We start from the raw sequence: 19,501 nt of genomic DNA, 5'->3' as shown, positions 1-19,501 counted from the left end.
TTTATGGTTTCAGGTCTTACATTTAAGCCTTTAATCCACTTTGAGGTTTTTTTGTTTTGTTTTTTGTTTGCTTGTGTTTTGCTAAGTGGTGTAAGATAGGGGGTAAGTTTCATTCTTTTGCATGTGGCTGTGCAGTTTTCCCAACACCATTTATTGAAAACACTATCCTTTCCCCATTGTGTGTTCTTGTCAAAGAATAGTTGACTGTCGATGTGTAGGTTTATTTCTGGACTCTCCATCCTGTTCCATTTGTGCATGTGCCTTTGTTTATGCTAGTACCTTACTGTTTTAACTACTGTATCTTTGTAATATTCTTTGAAATCAGGGAGTGTGATGACGTCAGCTTTGTTTTTTTTCAAGATAGTTTGGTTATATGGGTATTTTGTGGTTCCATATGAATTTGTTGATTGTTTTTATATTTCCATGAAAAATATATTTGAAATATTATTAAATAAATAAATTCTATCTCAGATATAATTGACATACATCACTGTAAGTGTAGCGTATAACAGAATAATGGTTTGATTTACCCTACATGGTAGGGTAATGGTTTGATTGTGAAATGATGACTGCAGTAAACTTAGTTCACATCCATCATCTCATATAGACACAATAAAAAGAGAAATTTAAAAAAGTAGGGAGGAAAAGAAAAAAAAGAATTTTTTTCCTTGTGATAAGATCTCTTAGGATGTGCTCTCTTAACAACTTTTATATATGTCATATAACATTATTGACTGTAGTCATCATGCTGTACATTACATCCCTAGTATTTATCTTGTAACTGGAAATTTGTACCTTTTTATCACCTTACTTCAATTCCTCCATCCCCTCTCCAGCTTTTGTATAGCCGCCCCTTTTCTCTTTTAGTTTCTGTTTGCATGGCATATCTTTTTCTTTTTCTTTTTTTTTTTGATTTTTAAAAAATTATTTTCATTAGTTAATATACAGTGCAATATTCGTATCAGAAGTAGAATTCAGTGATTCATCAGTGACATACAACCCCAGAGCTCATCACAACAAGTGCCCTTCTAAATACCCATGACCCATCTAGCCCATCTCCCACCAACCTCCCTCCATCAACCCTCAGTTTGTTCTCTATCATTAAGAGTCTCTTGTAGTTTGTCTCTCTCTCTTCTATTCCCCCCTTTCCCATATGTTCTTCTGTTTTATTTCTTAAATTCCATGGCATATCTTTTTCTACTACTTCACCTTCAGCCTATGTTTGTCCTTAAAGTTAAAGTGAGTCTTTTGTAGGCAGCATATAGTTTGGTCTGTTTGCTTAATCCATTCAGCCTCTTTCTGTGTCTTTTGATTGGAGAATTTAATCCATTTACATTTGGAAAAATTACTGCTAGATAAAGATTTACTATTGCCATTTTGTCAGTTGCTTCCTGTTTGTTTTGTAGTCCACCTGTTCCTTTCTTCCTCCTTTGCTGTTTTCCTTTGTGATTGGTAATTTTTTTTTTTGTAATAGTATGCTTTGATTCTTTTCTCTTTATATTTAGTGTAGCTACTGTAGGTTTTTCTTTGTGCTTACTATGAGACTTTCATAATATATCTTATAATGGTCTATTTTAATCCATCATCTTAAGATAAATTGCATAAAAAAGCTCTACATATTTACTTGTCCTTCCACACACATATTTTATATTGTAAATGTCACAATACAACTTTTTACGTTGGATATCCACTACAAGAATATTCAGCTATAGTTATTTTTAACACTTTAGTCTTTTAGTCTTTACACTAGAATACAAAGCAATTTTTACACCATCATTCCAGCATTAGAGTATTGTAAATTTGACTATATATTTACCTTTACCATGAATTTCAAGCTTTCATATGTTTTCTGGTTACTAATTAGTATATTTTTGCTTCAGCTTGAAAAACTCCTTTCTTTTTATGGAGTTCTCCCTCCAGTTCTTGTAAGGAAAGTCTAGTAGTGATGAATTCTTTCAGCTTTTGTTTGGGAAGAGATGTATGTATGTATGTATAAAACAGAAATATGATTACATCAACCCCTGCCTCCAATGGTTCTCTATTGGTTTTAGGATAAAATACAGATCCTTTAACATGGCTTATCAAAGTCCTCTGTGGACAGCTTTCTCTTTGTTTCATCATTCTACTTCTCAGTAGTGCTAAGTGACAGAACTGGAATTTGAACCCAGATAACTGACTTCCCAGGACCAATATTCTTAATTGTTTCCTTGCATTGTCCCAACAGTCAACCATAATGAACCTCTTTTATCATCTCCCATGAACTAATTTTCTTATCTTTATATTTTGCTACATTCTGTTGCCTCTGCTTGGAATTTTCTCTACTTTTCTTGACTTGGAAAACTCCTCCTTTATTTACCCTTCAGATCTCAGCTTAGAAGTTTCCCTATCTTACATACAGCTTTACATAATTCCCTAAGTCTGGGTCAGAAGTCCCTGCCTTACATTCCTTTAAATCCCCTTTCTTCCCTTGACATACAATTTATTCATTACATTATAATGGCTAGTGTATTTACTTCCTTGACAAGAATTTAGTTTCTGTGATTTCAAGGACTGTGATTATCTTATGGGTCATTACATCCCCAAGGCCTACCACATAGTAGGCACTGGGAACATACTTGTATAATGAACAGAAGGTTTACAATTCCTTTAAAGGGTATTCTCTTATTGTGGACATTTTTATATGCTTAACACTGGGGGTCGGTAAGGTAATACTAGAGTTATTTTCCTGTTAGGCTCTCTTGTGGGGGCGAATCAAAGCACAACCTGGAAAGAACTCAAAGGCAGCAGAGATGCTCAGGTAAGAGAGACAAACGAAGGCCTGGGGTGGGTGGAAGCTGGCACCGCTTTGCTCCTAGTGTTTCCCCTCAAAGGCCTTTTTTGCCGCTGTAAAGGTATTTTGGCTAGGTGCGGCCACACCTTCCCTAGGGGGCGTCTGTGAGCCCCGGGAGGACCGCTACTTCTCAGCCAGGACCCACCTCACGGCCCGGCCCGTAACATCGCGATACCTTGTCACCAACGAAGAAGCGCCCGCAATACCTCCTCCTCAGCTCTGAATGATCCCGTTTGGCAGCTTCCCCCGGGTCATAGAAAGTTCGGGAACTTTTCTTAGGTCTTCGAATGTGCAGTGACCTCCCAACACGTGTTCACCTCTGCGCTTGTCTTTCGTGGGGCCGAGGACACCAGACTGGACCCGACAGAGCCTGCGGGAGAATGGTGGCCGCCTGACTGGAGTCCCTGACAGGAAAAATCCCTTCCAGGGAAGAAGAGCGGGTCTGCCCTCGGTGGAGGTCGTCGTGTGCCCCGCGAGGGCAGAGGGGCGGGCAGTAAGCGGGAAAGTCAGGATTGGCAAGCGCGGGAAAGCTCTGCTTCCAAACAAGAGGGGCCCAGGAGGCCAGCAGTGGAGAAGAGCCCTGGGGCCGGTGGACCCAAGAGGCTGACGCACCTGACCCCCGGACCGGCCGAGGGACCCTGAGGTCAGGGAGTGGCAGGTGGTGGCCAGTGGACAGGTGAGCACCGCCCGCTTTAGAGGACTCTAGAGGGACTAGGAGAGAAGCGTGTATCCCGACAACATATGGAGTCCCTGTTAATAAGGCGGGTGGGGACTGGAAGCACAAGATTTGGGGTGTGGCCTTAACCGGATCAGATTTATAGTCACCTTAAAGGAAGACCGCAGAAAATACTGGTTGTATTTGGACTTATAGTTGCTGCATTTGGGTGACTGTGGAACTGAGGAAGAGGTGAGTAGGTAGGATTCCACTGAACAACCTAATTCTGTCTTACGATGTTGATATGAAATCACCAGAGAAATAACTATAGCACTGGGAGTGACTATCCAAGCTTATTTGCTTAGCCTGAGTCCAGAGATTTAGATATATATTTTTCTTGCTTGCCCTCCTTCTCTTCCCCTCCTCACTTGTCACTCCTTCCCTTGCTTGGTTGCCTCATCGCTCCCACTTCCATCACTTACATTTTCCCAGGCGTTAGCCCTAGAATTTTGGTGATTCGTGAACTAGGATGAAAAGAAAATCACATCTTTATTTTGTTTAACATCCATCTAAATCAACTTTTGCATTTTCATCAATTATGAAATTGTAAACCACAGAAGTATTAGCAGTGCCTGTGACTATGTCATTAGTAGAAATCCCATAGCAGTAACAGTACTTGTACATTTGACCATAGAAATCACAGATGTTGTCCTTCACATTGTGGGTACTGAGAAATATTTTTGCTTTTTACAGTGAAGTTATATGAGTTATTTGACTGGCAACCTGACCTTTTATTCATTGCATTAACATTGAAACATTTAATACTATGCCACTAATTTGAGAAATATTTTGATAAATATAATTCAATATAATTGGTTTCCTTTGCATATTTCTCATCCATTCCTAATCTTACTATAGTGCATAGAAGGAAAATTGGTGCTGATCTTTAGGAAATGAATGACCCAAACCTTTGTACTTTTACAATTTAGGTGGTTTCCAGTTCTTTCTTAAAACACAATTGAAGGAGCACCTTCTATACTTGTTAATTGATAGATAATTAAAAGTAATTTTTAATAGAGATCACTGGGATTTGGCATATAACTCTAGAGGAGATCAAAGAGTTATGTGATGTTGCCATAAGAAAATGATTACTATTCCTATTATTTATGTGAACAAGCTTTCTCAGAGCTCATATTTAAAAATAAATTTAAAAAAGGAAGGTAATTGATTTTGTACATTGACTATCAGTAAGTGCTTAGATTTATAAAGTAAAAGCTACATTTCATCTAAGATATATCATGCCAGTAAAAATTTTCTTAAGCTTAATAGCTGTATAAATTTTGTTTATGCTGTTTTGCTCAATTGGGTACCACTAGTAATTGTAATGACAGTGTCATTAAAAATAAAATTTTTAATACTTTGAGTCTTAGGGTCACAGTAGGTGATACCTTGATTTTGGACTTCTGGCCTCCAGAACTGTGAGAGAATTAATTTCTGTTTTAAACAATCAAGGGTATGATAATTTGTAACAGCAGCAACAGAAAACAAATACATAGGGTATATAATATATGCAAATGTTTAGTTTTAGTAGATAATGCCAAACAGTTTTCCAGAGTGATTGCACTGATTTACACTCTCAGTAGAAATGTAAGAGTGTTCTGGTTGCTCTGCATCAAGGTTTGGGGCCAGGTATGAAAGAGTCAGCTAGTAAATATTTTAGGGTTATAGGCCATATGGACTTGTGACAAATACTCAGCTCTGTCATTGTAGCATGAAAAAAGCTGCAGACAATACATAAATGAATAAGCATGGCTGCTTTCCAAAAAAACTTTATTTACAAAAATAGGTTACAAAATACTGATCCTTACTCTGTATCCTTACCAACACTGGGTATTTTCTGTTCTTTTCATTTTAGCCATTCCAGTCAATGTGTAGTAATATTTCATTGTGGTTTTAAATCACATATCCTTGATGGCTGAAGTTGAGCATCTTTTCAGGTGTTGCCCATTTTTTTTTTTAACATTTTTATTTATTTTTGAGACAGAGAGAGACAGAGCATGAATGGGGGAGGGGCAGAGAGAGAAGGAGACACATAATCGGAAGCAGGCTCCAGGCTCTGAGCCATCAGCCCAGAGCCTGACGCGGGGCTTGAACTCACGGACTGTGAGATCGTGACCTGAGCTGAAGTCGGATGCCAGGTGCCCCTCAGGTGTTGCCCATTTAAATGTGCTCTTTGGTGACATGCCTTTTAAAGTACTTTGCTCATTTTAAAAATAACGATTTGTGGGGCGCCTGGGTGGCGCAGTCGGTTAAGCGTCCGACTTCAGCCAGGTCACGATCTCGCGGTCCGTGAGTTCGAGCCCCGCGTCGGGCTCTGGGCTGATGGCTCAGAGCCTGGAGCCTGTTTCTGATTCTGTGTTTCCCTCTCTCTCTGCCCCTCCCCCGTTCATGCTCTGTCTCTCTCTGTCCCAAAAATAAATAAACGTTGAAAAAAAAAATTTAAAAAAAAATAAATAAAAATAACAATTTGAGATATAATCCATATACCATAAAATTCATCCTTTTAAAATAAGAATTCGGGGCACCTGGGTGGCTCAGTTGGTTTGCTGACTTTGATTTTGGCTCAGGTTATGATCCCAGGGTTGTGAGATTGAGCCCATTGTCGGGCTTCACGCTGGGCATGGAGTCTTTTTAAGATTCTCTTTCTGTCCCTCTCCCCTGCTTGCACTTTCTCTCTCTAAAATAAAATTAAAAAAAATTAAAGTAACAGTTCTGTGTCATTAGTATATTCACAGAGTTGTGTAACCGTCACCACTACCTAATTTCATAACATTTTATCACCCCCCCAACACCAAAAAAAACAAACCATACCCATTAACAATTACTCTCCATTCCTTCTGCTCCTAGCCTCTGGCAACCACTAATCTACTTTCTGTCTCTACAGATGTGCCTTTTCTTAACATTTCATATAGGTGGAATCATAGAATATGCGTTCTTTTGTGTCTGGCTTCTTTCACTTAAGATAATGTTCTCAAAGTTCATCCATGTTGTAACATGTCACTTCTTCATTCCTTTTTATGGCCAGCTAACATTCCGTTTTGTTTACCCATTTGTCAGTGGATTGGGCATTTGGATTGATTCCAGTTTGGCTATTATGAATAATGCTGCTATTAACATTCATGTATAAGTTTTTGTGTGGATGTATGCTTTTAATTCTCTTGGGTATATATACCTAGGAGTAGAATTGCTGGATCATATGGTAGCTTTATGTTTAACATTTTGAGGGGACTGCCAGACTGTTTCCCAAAGCAGGTGAATCATTCCACAATCCTACCAGGAATATATAAGGGTTCCAATTTCTTCATATCCTCACCATCGTTTGTTATTGTCTGTCTTTTTTCATTATGGCCACCCTAGTGGGTGGGAAATGGTGTTTCATTGAGATTTTGATTTATGTTTCCTTAGTGACTAATGATGTTGGGCATTTTTTCTTTTTGGCTTATTAGCCAATTGTATATATTCCTTGGAGAAATGTCTGTTTAAATTCTCTGGCCACTTTTTATTTGAATTGTCCATCTTTAAAACAATTTTTTAAATGTTTATGTATTTTTGAGAGAGAGAGAGACAGACAGACAACCAGATAGAGCGTGTGAGCAGGGAAGGGGCAGAGAGAGAGGGAGACACAGAATCCCATCTGGATCTGAGCTGTCAGCACAGAGCCTGACACAGGACTCAAACTCACGAACAGTGAGATCATGACCTGAGCTGAAGTCGGCTGCTTAACTGACTGAGCCACCCAAGCACCCTTGTCCATCTTTTTATTGTCAGATTTCTTTATACATTCTAGATACAAGTCCTTATCTGATACGTGATTTGCAATATTTTCTCCCATACTCTTTTTTTTAATGTTTTTTTTTTTTTAATTTATTTTTGGGAGACAGAGTACAGCGGGGGAGGGACACACACACACACACACACACACACACACACACACACACAGAATCCAATGCAGGCTCCAGGCTCTGAGCTGGAAGCACAGAGCCCGATGCAGAGCTGGAGCTTGTGAATTGTGGGATCATGATCTGAGCTGAAGTTGGACGCTTAACGGACTGAGCCACCCAGGAGCCCCTGTATTGTCACTTTCTTGGTGGTGTTCTTTGAAGCACAGGTATTTTATTTTGATGAAAACTGATTTATCTAATTTTTCTTTTGTCACTTGGGTTTTTAGTGTCATGTCTAAGAAACCATTGCCTAATTCAAAGTTACGAAGGTTTCTACCAATGTTTTCTCCTATGACTTTTATAGTTTCAATTCTTACATTTAGGTATTTGATCCTTTTTGAGATAATTTTTGTATATAGGGCATCAGGTGAGGGCCCAGCTTCACTCTTTTGCATGTGGATATCCAGTTGTCCCAACATTTGTTTAAGAGACTTTTCCCCATTGAATGGTCTTGGTGCCATTGTTGAAAATCAGCTGACTATATATGTAAGGGCTTATTTTTGGATTCTCAGTCTGTTTTGTTTGTCTGTATCTGTCCTTACACCAGTATTACACTTTATTATTGTAGCTTTGCATTAAATTTTGATGTCTGGAAGCATTAGTCTTCCAACTTTGTTCTTTTTCAAGGTTGTTTTGGCCAGTCTGGGTACTGAAAACAAGTTTTGAGAAAAAGACAGCTGGGATTTTGGTATAGGTTGTGTTGAATCTGTAGATCAATTTGGAGAGTATTGCCAGCTTAACAATATGAAGTTTTTCAATCCACAGATGGTGGAACAGGTGATGTTCTTCCATTTATTTAGGACTTCTACAGTTTCCTTCAATAATGTCTTATAGTTTTCAGTGTACAAATTTTGTACTTCTTTTGTTAATTTATTCCTAGGCATATTATTCTTGTTAATGCTACTGTAGATGGAATTGTTTTCTTAATTTCATTTTTAGGGGCTCATTGTAAGTGTATAGAAACACAATTTATTTTTATGTGTCGATCTTGTATCCTGCAACATTACTGAAATTGTTTATTAGTTCTAATTGTTTTTGGTGGATTTCTTAGGATTTCCTCTGTGTGTGTGTGTGTGTGTGTGTGTGTGTGTGAGATAATGTCATCATGAATAGAGATCATTTTATTTCTTTTCCAATCTGGATGCTTTTAAATTCTTTTTCTTTCGTAATTGCTCTGTATAGGTTAAAACCTCCAGTAAAATGTTGAATAGAAGTGATGAGAAAAGATATTTTTGTCTTGTTTCTGGTTTAGGGAGAAAACTTTCAGACTGTCTCCATTAAATATTATGTTAGCGGTGGGTTTTATGTAGATGCCCTTTATCATGTTGAGGAAATCCCCTTTTATTTCTAGTTTGTTGAGTGCTTTAATTATGCAAGAGTGTTGGAATTTGTTATATGTTTTCTCTGTATTTACTGAGATTGTCATGTGGTTACTCTCCTTTATTATGTGTATATGATTTATTACATTGATTTCCATGTGTTGATAACCTTTTTTTATATGTTGCTTTTTGTTTATTTTAAAGTTGAGTTTTTGTTTTTTATTTGTAAGAGTTTGTTATATCTTCTTTTTGTGTCATTGCACTCTTAATGATGTCTGTTAATAAGCACAAGTTCTTATTCCTAAAATAATCCAGTTTACCATTTTTTTCTTTATGGTTAACACTTTTGTGTCCTATTTAAGAAATCTTGGTCTACACCAAGATTATGAAGATGTTTTCCTGTGTTCTTTTTCTTGAAAGCTTTATTGTTTGACTTTTCACAATTAGGTCTATAATCCATCTGGAATTGATTTTTAGGTGTTAGAGGTCAAGGTTATTTTTATTTCTATATGGATATCCAATTCACTTTTCCTTTTTTTAAAATAAAGTTTATTTATTTTGAGAGAGAAAAAGAGAGAGAGAGGAGAGAGAGAGAGAGAGAGAGAGAGAGAGAGAGAGAAAATGAATATCCCAAGCATGGGGCTCAATCCCATGAACCATGAGATCATGATCTGAGCTGAAATCAAGAGCTACCCAGGCGCCCCTAAGTTGAATTATAGACTGTGTTACTTTTTGTGATTGGCTTCTTTCACTTAGCAAATGTTTTCTGCTTTTATCCACATTGTAGCATGTATTGTTATATTAGTTTTTGTTTATCCTTGCACCAATGTCTTAATTCTTAGAGTTTTTAAAAAAATTAAAAAAAATTTTTTTTGAGAGAGAGGGAGAGAGAGAGAGAGAGAGAGAGAGAGAGAGAATGAACACAAGTGGGGGAAGGGCAGGGAGAGAGGGAGACACAGAATCTGAAGCAGACTCCAGGCTCTGAGCTGTCAGCACAGAGCCCGATGTGGGGCTCAGACTCACAAACCATGAGACCTGAGCTGAAGTTGGCTGCTTAACTGACTGAGCCACCCAGGAGCTTTTATAATGGGCCTTGTTTTCTGGTAATTCAATAATTTTATTTTATTTTTTTCAAGATTGCCTTGGCTGTTGTTGGTCCTTTGCATTTTCTTATACATTTTAGAATCAGTTTGTCTATTATATATTAAAAAAATACTGGCTAGGATTTTAATTGGGATCTAGGAGGCTTTTTAGGGAAAGCAGGGCTAGGCTCCCAATAGGTCCAAAAATGACTTGTAAGAACCAGGAGAGGTGACTGGCTTTGGCTTTTATTGTGGTTAGGGGTTGAGCTAGAGTAAGGTTTTTTTAATATGTGGGCCCGGGCTTGTGTATTTTAAATTTCCATCTGTACCAAAGGAAGGAGTTCATCTACATTGTTATCAGCTTTCTCAGATATGGGGTTTGAAAGCCATTAGTAGTCAAATGTCAAAAATTGGAGTCAGACTCTTTATTATAATTCAACTCTGATATTTGACAACTGAGATGTTCCATGCTTAATTTGATTGAATTTGAACTTGTTTAAGCCATGTGGCGTTTTTTTGAGCCCTGCAGCCTGTGGCTGGTAAGGGAGTTACAGTTCTTGAGTTCAAGAGCCCAGTATTGTGTATTTTGAGAATTGAATTGTGTGTCTTAGTCACTGTAAATAATGTTTGGAACACCAAAGGGAATAAAAAGTGTCTTAGTGAGACCTTGTAGTGTGTCTTGCAGTGTGGCGTTAGGATGTGAAGAGATATGAGCGATTTTGATACACATTTTGGGTATCAGTAAGGCATGAGATTCTGAGAGTTCTTTACCTCAAATGGGGCACTCTTGGATAAGAAATTGTTTTCTTGTACCATTTGCAGTGACCAAGAGTCTGTAAAAATGGGTAAAAGGGGCAAATTGTGACTAGGGCATCCAGTGATAACATTGCCTGAAGTCTGGCCAAGTTTGCTGACCTTTGGGTTGTATCCTTTTTATTAGTGATATGCTATTAAGGGATGAAAAGCAGTAGTTGTCCATTAAACTCCATCATGTGTGATGGTGGTCTGCTGTCTGTAAAGTATATGAGCTCTCTTCGCTGTTCACTCGTTTGATCCTAAGGGGCTCCCCAGGCATCTGGGAGATAAGTGACCTTTTCCAGCAATGTGGCATTGTCAAGGGACTTAGAACAGGAGAGGCTACCAACTCCAGCAAATGGGGTATGCCACAGGGCTCAGATTTGTTTCTAACTTGTAGGTACTATTTCCATTTTAGCAAGGGGGCCTCACTGGTCATGCTGAATTTGTGGGTGCTACTTCCATGACCAATGGCATAATGAGCAGCTGGGTATGGGGAGTAACTAGGTTAGGGTCTGTGAGAGCCTCTGTTTCCAGAAGAGCCCAGCAATGAGCCAATAATTGCCTAATAGTGTGTAGTGTGGGGTTGAGGAGAGCAGTTTCTTGCATTGAAAACTCACAGACAGTTTACGGCTATCATGATTGGTCCTGAGCTCTAGGATCTATGAGAGGAGGTTGCTAAAGCATTTTTGTGGTAGGCAGAATAATGGCTCCAAAGATGTCCATGTTCTAATCTCTGGAATACTTTACATGGCAAAAGGGACTTTGCAGGTATAATTAAGTTAAAGACTTAATTGATATAGGGAGATTATCTTGGGTTATCTGGCAAGGTCCAGTCTAATCACAAGACTCCTTAAAAGTAGAGGACCTTTTTGACTGTAATCAGGGGAGACTTGATTGTGGAAGAATGGTCAAAGAGGTGCAATATTGCTGATTTTGAATACAGAGAAAGGTTCCATGGGCTAAGGAATGTAGGCAGCTTCCAGAAGCTGCAAAAGATAAGTAAATGAATACTTCTCAGCACCTCCAGAAAGAAATGTAGCTATACTGACCACTTGTTTTAGCCTAGTGAGAGCTGTGTTGAGTTTCTGACTTACAGAATTCTAAGATAATAGATTTGTGTTATTTTAAGCCACCAAGTTTGTGGTAATTTGTTACAGCAGCAGTAGAAAACTAATACACCGCTACAGTACAGGCTCTGTTATACTGGAATTTGGACAGATTCTAGAGCCTTTTGTTGGAGGGAGCTCTATTTAAGTGAGCCAGTGTGTGATCAATAGCGTAAGTAGGCTTAAGTAAAATTTGTTAGTGAGAAATATGTTGCTTCTAGAACCTCCAAAGGCCTAAAAAATGTTAAGCTTTTTTAACACTGTAGGTGCTGAGAGGATTGATAGCTTTTGGCAGTATCAGGAAGGAAGGCATACTTGTTTGTCCTTTTGTCTTCTATTTTATTTTTCGTAAGTCCGCTAGGAGTATCCCATTTAAATTTAGTGGGATTGGCAGGTTTAAGTGTAATTTGAGCCTCAGTATCAATTATGCCACACAGATTTGCCAATTGGTATAATTCAGCAAATGTTAATGTTAATTCAGAACCTGTGTTACAGAGGCACCAAAGCCAATTGGCACTCTTTTTTTAAAATGTTTATTTTTTTGAGAGAGAGAGAGAGAGAGAGAGAGCGAGCGTGAGTGGGGGAAGGGCAGAGAGAGAGAGAGAGAGAGAGAGGGAGACACAGAACTTGAAGCAGGTCCAGGCTTTGTGCTGTCAGCACAGAGCCTCACGCAGGGCTGGATCTCATGAACCGTGAGATCATGACCTGAGCTGAAGTCGGAGGCTTAACTGGCTGAGCCACCCAGACACTCCATCAATTGGCACTCTGATTTTCTTTTTGTTGTTTTTAGCAAATTTTGAATTTTCACTTGGATTAAAGTGTGAACTTCTGTTCCAGAATTTTGTTTCTGCCCTCTGTAACCATGTATGTGTAGTTTGCCAGATATATTGCTGATGTGGGAGTTATCTCTACTAAGCTTGTCTTTGTAACTTTATTTTTCAGGAGATTCTCAAATCCGTAACCATCAGGATTAGGGGCCTACCCCATGGCAATGGTAGTTTGGTTGGTTGAAGGATACTGGGCTTAACTCAAGTTAGAATTAACTCCTTGGCTGTGCCATGGGGGTCCTTTTTCTCCGTAAATCTGAGGGTCAGGATTTTTTTGGGGGGGGGGGGAAACAGGCGCAGCTGGCATCAGCAGACTCAGAGATATTTAAGGCATAGGGTGCTGGTGCTCTTAGGAGAGTCGACCTTAGCATGCTACATGGTGATTATGACTTTTTCACACAAGTGATGATGTCAGCTATGTATTGCACAGTATATTGTTTTTTTTTTCCTCTGAGTGTTCTATAGAATAGTGACTAACAGTTGTTTGAGATACACAACCATTGGCAATAGGGTAAGAGTCATTTTCCTGAGTCTAGTATTCATGATGGCTTATGCTAGAATTGAGATACAATTCAGTGTGAGACACAGTGATAGGTCCTGGTCAAGACATATGATCCTGGGGTACTTTAAGGAGGGACCCACTCCCATATTCCTGTTTCTAGATGTCAATTATTGAAACTTTCAATTTAAGTCAGTTAAATCTCAAATAGAAACTTAGTAGGCATCAGAAAATGCAGCATAAAACAGCACAACGGAACTCTAAGTGCAAGTTCTCTAGCAGGCAGCAGCTTGAAGTTCATGTTCACTAGCAAACAGCAGAGCTAAAGCAAGAGAAGAAAGCTGCCCCAATCCCGGCCCCCCCCCCCCCCCGCCCGCCTCCCAGCGTCAGTGTCATCATCTTAACATCCTGCTCACAACACCAATTTTGTTATGAATACCCTTTAGGGGTCAGGGTCAACCCTCTCCACCAAAAATTTCATTCAGAGGTTGAGACTGGTTTTATGTGCATGAATATGAGGATAGAAAACGATTTATTATTTTCATAATGAGGCTTTCTGGAAGAGAGCAGAGCAGGCAGGTCCCAGAATGGCGTGAGAGAATGAAGAGACACTGGCTTTAGCTTTTATTGTTGAAATAAGGCAGGGATGGGGTGAGAGTAGTTACACGTGGGCCAGGGCTTGTGTGATTTGAACTTCCTGCCAGTGCCAAAGTAGAACTCTTACTGACTTGCCCGTAAGACTTGTCACTCTTACTGACTAGCAAGGAGGTAAAAGGGAGGGGTAGGGCCTGAAAACAGCCCCCGAGTCAAATGTTTTATTCCAGTGGATCTTTGATCAATTTTAGAAAATCCTCCATCATTATCTCTTCAGATATTGCTTTTTCTCTCCTTCTTTTGGAACTCTACATGTATGTTAGATCTTTTGGCTGCGCCCCCCGTGTCCCTGCGCTCTGTTTGTTCTCTTTCTCTTCACATTCTCTCTCTCCTCTACCATCACCAGCAGTCTGTTTGTTTGTGCTCCAGTTTGGATATTTTCTATTGATTTCCCTTTGAGTTCATTTCCTGTCTTCTGATAGCTCAATCTATTTTTTTTAAACACATCTGTTGAGTTCTTAATTTCATGTATCTTATTTTCAGATTTTTATTTTCTATTTTAGAATGTCCATTTGATTTTTATATAAATTCTACTTCTTTGTTGAAATTTTTTATCTCTTTCATTTCTTTTGTCCACAATTAACCTAATTTTCTTTAATATATCAATCATTTAAAGTCCTTGTGTGCTCTCATATCTGCGTTTATTGGTTATCAGTCAAGTGGTTCTGTTTTCATATTCTTAGTAATTTTTGTTTAAATGTCAGATGTTTTAATTAAAAAATACACCTACAGCTCACACACACACACACACACACACACACACACACACCAACACACCAACAACTTTAGAAGTTTCAGAGTGATAGTATCATTCATTAGAGAGGTCAGATTCTAAGAAGATAGAATGGGTGTCTTATCAACTTAATCCAGTTGTGAACTTATTTAGGTCAAGACTGGTTTGCAGTCTTGGTCAGATCTAGCCTACATTTGTTTTCTTTGTTCCTAAGACATAGTCCTTCATAGCTTTTCATTGAGAGCATGGGTGGTCTAGGAAATTGCACTGTGCTTTTTGAATGTTTTGGCTGAATTCAGAATTCAGCAAATACCTCGAAGAAGAAACTGGCCTTTCTCAAATCTTCATTTTTATCACCTCAGCCCAAGCAGCTGTCAATAATTTTGCTCATTTCTTTGTCCTATATTCCTGTATTTGGCCCAATTTCAGATCGCAGCCATTAGTCTGTGCCCCAAAATGGGAAATGCCTCCCAAACTTCATAGACCTTTAGATCACCTCTGAATGGTTCTTTGCTCTCTGGAATTTTGACCTTGATATTCCTTATTGCCTTATCAGCTTTTTACTTTTAAATATGCCATTTTAAAAAATTTATCCAAGTTTTAGTTGTTAAGTAGTAATGTTTACATGCTTCAGACTACTCCATTCTACATGAAAACATAAGTGTTGAGACATCCATATTTTTATAAAGTCTTTTGGAGGGCTATGTGAGTAACCTTTGAAGGCCTGTAAACTAGAAAGTGATTAAACAGGCAGTGTGATAAGTGTTGTGACATGTTTAGGGGGAGTAAGGGCTACCTGAGCCAGGGTTAAAGAAATTAGATTTGGGGAGTCAGAGAACACTTTCTAAGTAGTGTTGTCTAAGATGATAACCTGAAGATTAAGTAGGAGTTAATCAGGCAGGGTTGAGGGTAAATATTTTGGATATTTTCTTGTAATTTCCCACTTTAGCTAGCAGATGGTACCTGACCTATACCTCAGACTTTCCAGGTAGTCATGAGCCCTTGGAAACTGTATACCATGCTTTTGGTGTCCTGCAGTTTGCATGTGCTCATACCACACTTCCTATCTGCTGTTCTCAATTGACCCACCTTTTTGAAAATCCTTATTACCCCATATAAATTTAGGTGTTAGCTTCTTGGAAGCAGAGTATTTTAAATTGGATCTGGATTAAGCTTTGGGTTTTAATTCTATCAGCCTAGGATAGCGTTATTTTAAACAAACTTCTCAGTGGAGAAATGAACTTTGGTGGGACACCAGGATAAAGGAGAGCAAAGATTTGCTAAGGTTCTTTACTGTGCTATGTCAGAGAGGATGTTGAGAAAGTGAAAAATGTTTTCACAGTCCTTGAAGTTATGAAGTAGAATGTGGTACCTGTGAAAGTTGAATTCTAATCTGGATTTTTCTGTGTCTTCAGACACCCATGTTTGTCTTCTAATCCTTAAATATTATCCAGGATGGCCATAGGTAAAGCTATGAAATTATTAGGAACTTTGATGTTATAAACCTCCCCTCTATACTCCTTTTTTTTTTTTCAGTTTTACTCTTTCACCTTGGAGATCAAAAAAAGGAACAATAGCAGTCTTTATAGTCAGATCACCAACACTTATAAAGCATTTTCATGTCATGTGCACTTTCTTTATACTCATCTTGTGAGGTCAGTCTGGCATTTTACCAGTGAAAAACAGCTCAGAGAAAGTAAGGGACTTTGTAAGGGACAATGATGGGCTTTTCTTTGTGTCTTTAGTGGGCTCAAATGGTCTGGTGGAGTCTGGAATATATTAGACCCTATTGTGAACAGATTTAATTTCATTACAGTTTTTCTTATTCTGCCATTCTGTGGTCCAGTGTTTTTAATGCATTTCTCACTACTTAATTTTTTTTTTAAGCAGCTTCATGCCCAGTGCAGAGCCCAACCTAGACTTGAACTCATGCCCCTGAGATCAAGATTTGAACTGAGATCAAGAGTCAGACACTTTAACGACTGAACCACCCAGGCACCCCTTGCACTCTTTTAGATCATGGTTTGATCTGCTGTCAGTTATTTATGAGTTTTATCTGCTGTCAGTCATTTATGAGTTTGAATAGACTGACTCAAGCAGGATTATTAGAGTTCTGTTCCCAGAAACTACTTGTTGAGAAGATCTTCCATAGATTTAAACTGTCTTATTTTGTTTTCCCTTATTTTATTTATTTATTTTTTCAATGTTTATTTATTTTTGGGACAGAGAGAGACAGAGCGTGAACGGGGGAGGGGCAGAGAGAGAGGGAGACACAGAATCGGAAACAGGCTCCAGGCTCCGAGCCATCAGCCCAGAGCCCGACGCGGGGCTCGAACTCATGGACCGCGAGATCGTGACCTGGCTGAAGTCGGACGCTTAACCGACTGCGCCACCCAGGCGCCCCTTGTTTTCCCTTAAACATATGGTTTTTATTTTTTATTTTTTTCCCCAAGATTTCATTTAAATTCAAGTTAGTTAACATATGGCGTAGTATTGGTTTCAGGAATAGAATTTAGTGATTCATCACTTACATATAACACCCAGCGCTCAACCCAACAAGTGCCCCTCCTTAATGCCCATCACCCATTTAGCCCATCTCCACACTTATCTCCCTTCCAGCAACTCTCAGTTTGTTCTTTGTATTTAAGAGTCTCCATGGTTTGCCTCCCTCTCTGTTTTTATCTTATTTTTCCTTTGCTTCCCCTATGTTCATCTGTTGAGTTTCTCAAATTCCACATGTGAGTGAAATCATATGATACCTGTCTTTCTCTGACTGATTTATTTCACTTAGCATAATACCCTCCAGTTCCATCCATATTGTTGCAAATGGCAAAACGTCATTCTTTTTCATTGCCTAGTAGTTATTCCATTGTATAAATATACCAAATCTTTATCCATTCATCAGTCGATGGAAATTTGGAGTCTTTCCATAGTTTGGCTATAGTTGATAGCACTGCTATAAACACTGGAGTGTATGTGCCCCTTCAAATCAGCATTTTTGGATCCTTTGGATAAATACCTAGTAGTATAATTGCTGGGTTGTAGGGTAGTTCTATTTTTAACTTTTTAAGGAACCTCCATACCATTTTCTAGAGTGGCTGCACCAGTTTGCATTCCCACCAACAGTGCATAAAGATTCCCCTTTCTGTGCATTCTTTTTTTTTTTTTTTTAATTTTTTTTTCAACGTTTATTTATTTTTGGGACAGAGAGTGACAGAGCATGAACGGGGGAGGGGCAGAGAGAGAGGGAGACACAGAATCGGAAACAGGCTCCAGGCTCTGAGCCATCAGCCCAGAGCCTGACGCGGGGCTTGAACTCACGGACCGCAAGATCGTGACCTGGCTGAAGTCGGACGCTTAACCGACTGCGCCACCCAGGCGCCCCAGTGTGCATTCTTGCCAACATCTTTTGTTTCCTGGATTGTTAATTTTAGCCATTTTGACAGGTGTGAGGTGATATCTCATTGTGGTTTTGATTTGTATTTCCCTGATGGTGAGTGATGTTGAGCATCTTTTCATGTGTTTCTTAGCCATCTGGATGTCTTCTTTGGAGAAATGTCTCTTCATGTCTTCTGCCCATTTCTTCACTGGATTATTTATTTTTTGGGTGTTGAGTTTGGTAAGTTCTTTATAAGATTTTGGATACTAGTCCTTTATCTGATATGTCATTTGCAGATATCTTCTCCCATTCTGTTGGTTGCCTTTCAGTTTTGTTGATTGTCTCCTTTGCTGTTCAGAAGCTTTTTATCTTGATGAAGTCCCAATAGTTCATTTTTGCTTTTGTTTTCTTTACCTCTGGAGATGTGTCTAGTAAGAAGTTGCTATGGCTGAGGTCAAAGAGGTTGCTGCCTGTATTCTCCTCTAGGATTTAGATGGTTTCCTGTCTTACATTTAGGTCTTTCATCCATTTTTAATTTTTTTGTGTCTGGTGTAAGAAAGTGGCCCAGTTTCATTCTTCTGCATGTCTCTGTCCAGTTTTCCTAACACCGTTTGCTGAAGAGACTGTCCTTTTCCCATTAGATAACTCTTTCTTGCTTTGTTGAAGATTAGTTGGCCATATATTTTGGGTTGGGTACATTTCTGGGTTCTCTATCTGTTCCATTGATCTATGTGTCTGTTTTTGTGCCAGTACTATACTGTCTTGATAATTACAGCTTTGTAATACAGTTTAAAGTCCGGAATTGTGATGCCTCCAGCTTTGGTTTTCTTTTTCAACACTACTTTGGCTATTTCGGTCTTTTCTCATTCTATACAAATTTTAGGATTGTTTGTTCTACCTCTGTGAAGGATGCTGATGCTGGTGTGAAGGATGATATTTTGATAGCGATTTCAAAAAATGTGTAGATTGCTTTGGGTAGTATAGACATTGTAACTATTTATTCTTCCAACCCATGAGCATGAAATATTTTCCCATTTCTTTGTGTCTTCAATTTCTTGCACAAATGTTCTATAGTTTTCAGCATATAGGTCTTTTACCTCTTTGGTTAGATTTATTCCTAGGTATCTTATGGTTCAGGTGCAATTGTAAATGGGATCAATTCCTTGATATCTCTTTCTGCTGCTTCATTATTGGTGTATAGAAATGCAACCAATTTCTGTACATTGATTTTGTATCCTATGACTTTGCTGAATTCACATTTGCTTTTTTTCCTATTTGCTTCGTATAATGACACTATTTTACATCTGTGTGCCCTTTAGATTTAATGGTGATTCTCAAATAGGCGTGGTATTTGTGTGTGGTGGTGGGGTAGGGAGACAGGTAGCTGCATTTCAGGTAGCTGCTTATTATACTTTACAGATAGTGGGTCACATGTACCTTGGAAAAGCATGGAACTTCTGGCCCCCTGTGCTAGCTGGCAAAGTGAGATTACCAAGTGAGTGGGGATAGAAAAGGAGAGGTGAAAATGGAGAAGGAATTTCTCTTTGAACAAGGGGTTAGAGTGAGGTGGGAGCAGACGGATATGTATCAGAAACTTAAGAGGTGTGTGAGATATTTA

At 38.8% G+C, this 19,501-nt stretch overlaps 1 protein-coding gene across 1 annotated transcript in view; it reads left to right on the top strand.

Annotated features, from left to right (window-relative positions):
- The first annotated feature begins 3,025 nt into the window (after nucleotides 1-3,025).
- Nucleotides 3,026-19,501, top strand: part of HPSE2 (heparanase 2 (inactive)) — a 740,027-nt gene continuing 723,551 nt past the window's right edge. The window contains exon 1 of the mRNA XM_047826468.1: nucleotides 3,026-3,737. The gene's annotated coding sequence lies outside the window, so the exon portion shown is untranslated. The remainder of the gene's footprint in view (nucleotides 3,738-19,501) is intronic.

Source organism: Prionailurus viverrinus, chromosome D2, assembly GCF_022837055.1.
Source record: "Prionailurus viverrinus isolate Anna chromosome D2, UM_Priviv_1.0, whole genome shotgun sequence".
Taxonomy (NCBI): Eukaryota; Metazoa; Chordata; class Mammalia; order Carnivora; family Felidae; genus Prionailurus; species Prionailurus viverrinus.
Note: the sequence above shows the minus strand (reverse complement) of the source record. Positions and strands in the feature narration are given on the sequence as shown.